The sequence below is a fragment of the Aphidius gifuensis genome, linkage group LG2 (genome assembly GCF_014905175.1).
Source record: "Aphidius gifuensis isolate YNYX2018 linkage group LG2, ASM1490517v1, whole genome shotgun sequence".
NCBI lineage: Eukaryota > Metazoa > Arthropoda > Insecta > Hymenoptera > Braconidae > Aphidius > Aphidius gifuensis.
The window spans coordinates 12,948,017-12,954,396 of NC_057789.1; the positions used below are offsets into that span (position 1 = coordinate 12,948,017).

The 6,380-nt window shown below is 25.0% G+C and overlaps 1 long non-coding RNA gene across 1 annotated transcript; it reads right to left on the reverse strand.

Moving 5' to 3' along the window:
• Positions 1-4,744: 4,744 nt before the first annotated feature.
• LOC122849163 lies at positions 4,745-5,413 on the reverse strand. Its single transcript, XR_006373514.1, has 4 exons — positions 5,351-5,413; positions 5,158-5,284; positions 4,946-5,073; positions 4,745-4,825 (listed from the first exon to the last, which is right to left on the reverse strand). It is a non-coding gene; the product is annotated as an uncharacterized LOC122849163 (long non-coding RNA).
• Between the last annotated feature and the right edge of the window lie 967 nt (positions 5,414-6,380).

A 6,380-nucleotide genomic window follows, 5' to 3' on the forward strand; every position in this document is an offset into this window, starting at 1 on the left:
ATAATAATTCCATTATTCCTGGTGTCATTTCATATAAATTATTATCAATATATACACAATTGTCTTTAAAAGAAACTTCAGCAGAACCAATTTTATAGTAGGACCTGAATTCTCTCACTCCAAAATCTTTATCCCATGCTATTGTATCGATGGTGTTAAGATAATGATTCACCAAGCTATCATTATCATTGATACTTGTAATATTATTTGTTTCTATGACTTTTTTTACACTATTTTCTTCTTCTTCCACGTTTATTAAAGTATCATCGAAAATTTTGCTATTTTCATCAATTGTGTTATCTTCATTTTCCTCTTCGAAATTGAAATCTTTTGATGCCTCAATGTTTTTTGAATTTGAAACTTTATCACTAATCTGTTTGAGTGGTGTCAGCAGTGGCTTAAAATAATTAACTGATGACTGCTCTAAAGTATCTTGATTATGTTTTAATAATTTATGTTTTTGTTGTATTACTTTTCGAACTTTTTCCAATTCACTTAAAATATTAGAATCTTCCACAAGGTTTTCTTTAGTCAGAGGCATCTTGCACTCTTGGTGTCGTGAACTGTTCTGCTCACTATTTTACCCTCATGAGTATGATACATTATTTGTTTTATGCATCAATGCTAATAAATGTATCAAAATTTTTTCTGTATCGTCCAGCATTTATTTCACTATCTTTATCAATAACAATAAACCCATAATTATCTTTCCAGCATTTCAAGCACATGGTTTTAAATTTTTCGAATGTCATGTCTGTGTTTACATGATCATTATATATATGCCGCAAGTTCATCTCATCTTGTTTAAAAAAAATGAAGAAATTTACATTATCACGAATTAAATGTTTTGGTATACGAGCGTATGACTGGTTTATATACACAGTAAAAAATAGTTGGCAAAACTAACGAATTCAGTTTGTTAATTTAGGTCCACCAACAAAACGTTTGTTAATTTAACAAAAATTTTATTTGTTAAATAAAGTCTACAAACAACTGTTTGTTAATTTTACAAATATTTGTTTGTGAAATGAAATTTACAAACAGCTGTTTGTTAATTTTACAAATTTTGTTTGTAAAATGAAATTTACAACAACTGTTCGTTAATTTTGTTTTTTGTTTGTAAAATGAAATTTACAAACAGCTGTTTGTTAATTTTACAAATACTTTTTGTTAAATTTTTTTTTTTTTGTACAAGCAAAAAAATAAATGTCTATTCATATATATAATATTTTTTGATACGTAAATTTTATAATTTTTCATATAACCCAACAATGAACACTCTGTACATATGAATATTTATACAATTATTATTTTATTAATTACAAAATTTACAAAAAGTAATCTGTTACAATAACTAATTTTTTATCTATAGACTCGTTTATATTCCAACTTTTTGTATGAGGTAGATTGATAACTTCATGTATACATAATTCAAAAGTGTTTTCTACAATATATCCTAAGCATGATGGTGAAACACCTTCTGTCTTCCAACTTTGACAAATGATATAAAACTTTAAATTATGTGAAAAAATCATAAGGATTTTTCCGAAAGTTGGAAAACTATTAGTATTTGATGTACAAATAAATTTTTGTATTATCAAATGTTCACCTCTAATATCAACACTATTACCTATAGAAATATAATTATTTAAATTTATATTTAACGTTTTGTTAATAATATCACAAAATTCACTTGACTTTAAACTTATTATTTTTGTGTTGTTAATTTGTGGTTCGTCTTCAGAATATAGTTTTCTATCATTCCATGATTGTAGCATACATTTTTGATGACGATTAGCTAGTGTATGTGCTATGTCTTTGAAATTTTTCAACTTGTATACGAAACTTTTTAAAAATCCATTTTTACTTTCGTATCTCATGGTCCAATGAATTCTTGGTGGTCCCATTTTATTTATAATCATTGGAAGATGTGTTATCAAATGATCTTTCATTATCAATGATGAATTAAATTCATTAATAATAAGACTATGATGATCTTTAATTAAAACTGTTAGTCTATCTAACATATCATAGCTTATTGTTGGAGCAAAAACAATTTTCATAATTTCTATTAACAATAAAATAACTCTCCATTTTTTTGTAGCCTCATGATTCAATTTCGTTATTTCATCAGTTAAAAGAAGTGGTAAATAAGTTATCAAACAAAACATTTGAGCACCACGCTGACCTACTAAATTTGCGTTTTTATTTAAATCTATTGGACATGGATGGTTAGATCTATTATGTAAGCCATAATCAAAAGTTGATATTTTATTATTTAAATTTGACAGATCGACAATACCTATCTTGATCAAATACTTAAGTACATATTTTATATCTCGGTGACAAATACCCTCTAAAAAGTCATGGAATATATCAACAATTGAACTATCAACAAAATCATAAAATTTCAACTCTACCCAAAGATTTTTGTTTTTTATACCATAAAAATTAAATGTATCATTATTACAATATTCTAACTGATTATATAATGAGATAAATTCTGATTTAGTTCGCAACAGACTTTCATTTAATGTAACACTTTTTCTAGCTTCTTTTATAGTTATTTTACAAATTCTACAAGAATACGTGGCTACGAAAGATTCATTCATACCTAGTATTTTCGCTCCTCCTAAATTATCAAAACTTATAGATATCAAACTACCTTTGACAAAAGAATTAAGTCCTTTTATAAATATACCATCTTTTTCTAGAATTTTTAAATCATTAACTATTACTTTTAAAACTGGATTTATACCAAAACTTTTAATATCAAAATCATAACAGAGGGCAAGTAAATGAATATTTTCTAATTTTGAAAGCATATGTGAAGGTAAATTTAAAATGGAAAAATAAAAAGCACCAATTTTGTGTATACCTGCTTTTGGACTCAAAGGGTTGCAAACCTCAAACTCGTCATAATAAATTTGTAGATGAATCGAAATTTTATTTATTTGAAAAAATGTATTATTTTTAAATACACTACCATCTTTGTAACTTCTGTATACGTTTTGTATTTGAGAATTATTATCAGCAAATTTTTTAGTCAAACATTGTTGATGAAATTTATCTTGAAATAAAAACTGAAGTGTATCTAATAAAGGAACATATGAAAAAGTACTTGTAACCGGTACTTCCACGTAAGTATTGGTATCTTTATCGAATTTCTTATCCATTCTTATGCCATGAGTTTTTTTAACTGGTTCAACAATATGTCTTTGAAATATTTTATTTCGATCGTAACTAGTCATTATATTTCCTAAAGCAAATTTAAATTTATTTGATAATTTTGAGCGTTCATTAGAATCTGATGCTGATACTAAATCATCTAACAAGGGTACTAAAATTTCAGACATTTTTGATAAAATTAAATTGATAGAAGTATCAGCTAACCCTAATACATACATACTTTGAACGAAATCAAGAAATTTATCATTTTTAGTTTGTATTTTAATGTCTGTGATATCTCTTTTATTGTGTTTACTACTACTTGATTCTTTACCACTATTACTATCAAAATAATTTTCCAAAATATTATCATTTCTTTTAGTTTCATTAAATGTCTTTAACAATGAATTATTTTGTTTTAATTTACATTTTTCAATATGCTTTCTGAATCCACTATAAGTGTGATAGATGTTTGTACATCCAAAACAACAACTCAATGTTAATTTTGGCCCCTCAAGTAAATGATGTTGAAATCGCAAATGAGAAAAAAAATTAGTTATAGTATGAGTGTTAAATGTACACTTATAGCACTGATACGCTATTTTTTTATCACAAGAAACCTTAAATAATATTTTCAAATTATAATTATAAAATTTTAACAATTAAAGTTTTTAATATCTTATAATAATATTGACTCAAACTGTATCTCACTCATTTAAGTTTTACAAGTTATTTTTTATACCAAAAAGTACAGTTTCTTTTTAATATTCTAATTTTTTATTTTTTTCTAATGAAAACGCATTTCTATTTGTTCAATAGAAAGATATAATTTTTTTTTTCATGTGATTTAAAATCTGTGCATTGTAATATTTTACAAAATAATCTTATTGAATTTCTAAAGATTAATTTTGCACTTGCAATTATTTGTTTTTTTTTTTTTTATATTTAGTGTATTTAATTGATTATAATTTTATAATTTTGTTTAACTAATTTTATACTATTTTTAGTATTCAAAATTAACAATTATTCAATGGCTTATTATAATCAGTGTATCAAATGATGAATATATTAAATCAAGTCTTTGGAAATATTATATTATCATAATATCTTTTTTTTGATAATCAAGTTTATATTAAAATTTCTTGAAAAGTTCCTAACAGTATCATCACTTTCCAAAGATATAAAATAAAATTTTAATCTACTATAAAAATTATTTACTAATTTATAAATTATTAATACATAAAAATAATTCTAGAGTTCAATTGAAAAGCAAAAAGCTATTGCTGAAAACTAATTACTGTTGATTACTCAAAGATTATTATCATTAATTATTATTTGATTCCAAATTTGTTTTTGAAATATTAATTTTTGTGTAAACTTCCTTGGCACTGGTTGTGCAATTACTTTTTATTTTGAAAAAATAATTTTGAAGAAATGTCCAAAAGTTTTTCAAGTCACTATGAAAATCTACATGAAATACATAATGTGCTTTAAAAAGATAGCTGATTGCTTCGACAACATTAATTGTTTGAAGCAAGATAAATTTGCCATCAATTTCAATATAATATTGATGAATAGCTCGTTTACTTGGGCCAATGGCAATTAATTTTGGCTGAGAACGACCTTGATTTAAAGGCGATTGCAATGGAGTTCCTGACTATCAACAAAAAAAAAAAAAAATTAAAGAAATAAAAAACTATACATTGATCTATGAGTTGATGAAAAAAAAATCTTTTTCTTCATCTTATTTTTCATATTTAATATAGATCTTGTATACCTTCTGGAAAAATATCAACTTTGTAACTATGTTTACCAGCTTATCTCTAGATGCTAATTTTTTACCATGTACAGTTGGTGGTATAAGTGCAACAAGTGCAATGAGAGAATTAGAAACTCGATCCCAATCTAAAAAAAAATTTTTATCATTTAAATAACAACTGCTGAAAAAATTATTTTAATTTAATATATATTAAACTTTACAATACGTACCTAGCAAAATCGAGTTAATTTTCTCGTTAGCAAAAACATGTAAAATTGCATTTATATACTCAGGATACAAGCTTAAAAATATATCTTGCTCAATGCTTGGATACAATAAGTTGAATTCTACGTTGATCTGTATAGATAAATTCATAAAATAAAAAAAAATCTCAGATGAATGATAAATAATAAAAATAATTACCAGGTCAGGGATATCTAAGAATCTTGGAAAAACCTCAAGAAAACGCTCGTCCAAGTATTTATATCGACGAAGTTTAAATGTTCATTTGATTTTTTCAATAATAAATTCTTTTTGATCTTTTGTTGCTGTTTGCATGAATCGCATCATTAACTACTTCACTTTCATCTACTCGTTCTTGTACGTTATTATTATTTATTCCATGTTGAGGTATTGCTGTTTATCTTTTTTGGAACCGTCTACTTGTATTTCCCAAGTTATCAGAAATAAAACCACATCTCGTTTCAGGGTTAAATGTAAAATTTTAATAAAATAATAAGTTTAAAAAATTTTTTCATTGAACTCACATAACCAAAATTTGATAAACCAAGCTTTGGGAATACTTCAATAATTGCTTTAGCTTACTGAACTTTTTATTCATTCCGAAGATTTCTCTGGGTTATTTTTTTATGTTTTAAAAGTTCACTCGCCTCAATATTGACAACTTTTCTACATTTTTTTGTTAAATACCCTAAATCATTGTATGATTCGAATATTTCATCTCCATATGAGTAAATGATGAGAAGTTCTTTTAATTGCTTGATAAAATAAAAAAATTAGATATTCAGTAAAATGAAAAAGAAAAAAAATACAATTCAAATTATTTCTCAACAACTTACTTTAGTTGAAACCACGTCACCAGTTATTTTTTTTATTAATTTTTGCTTTTACGGTAAAGGCTCTTCGTCATCATTGACATCAATTGGTTCATCTGATGGTACTGGTATAACATCAGCACACTTGTACTCCCATCAGCATGCTTTGATCCATGAGTTTGTGTAGGTCAGCAACTGTATTTTTAGCTGAAAAAACATCACATCATAAGTATTATAATGTCAACAAATAATCAATTTTTTAGTTAATAATTTCAATAAAATAAAAAAGCAAAAAAATCTTACATATATCTAACAAATTGACTATTTTCTGTCTAAGTTTAATTGTCAAGTTATGACCACTTGAACGTATAAAATTACACAATATATCTTTATCAATT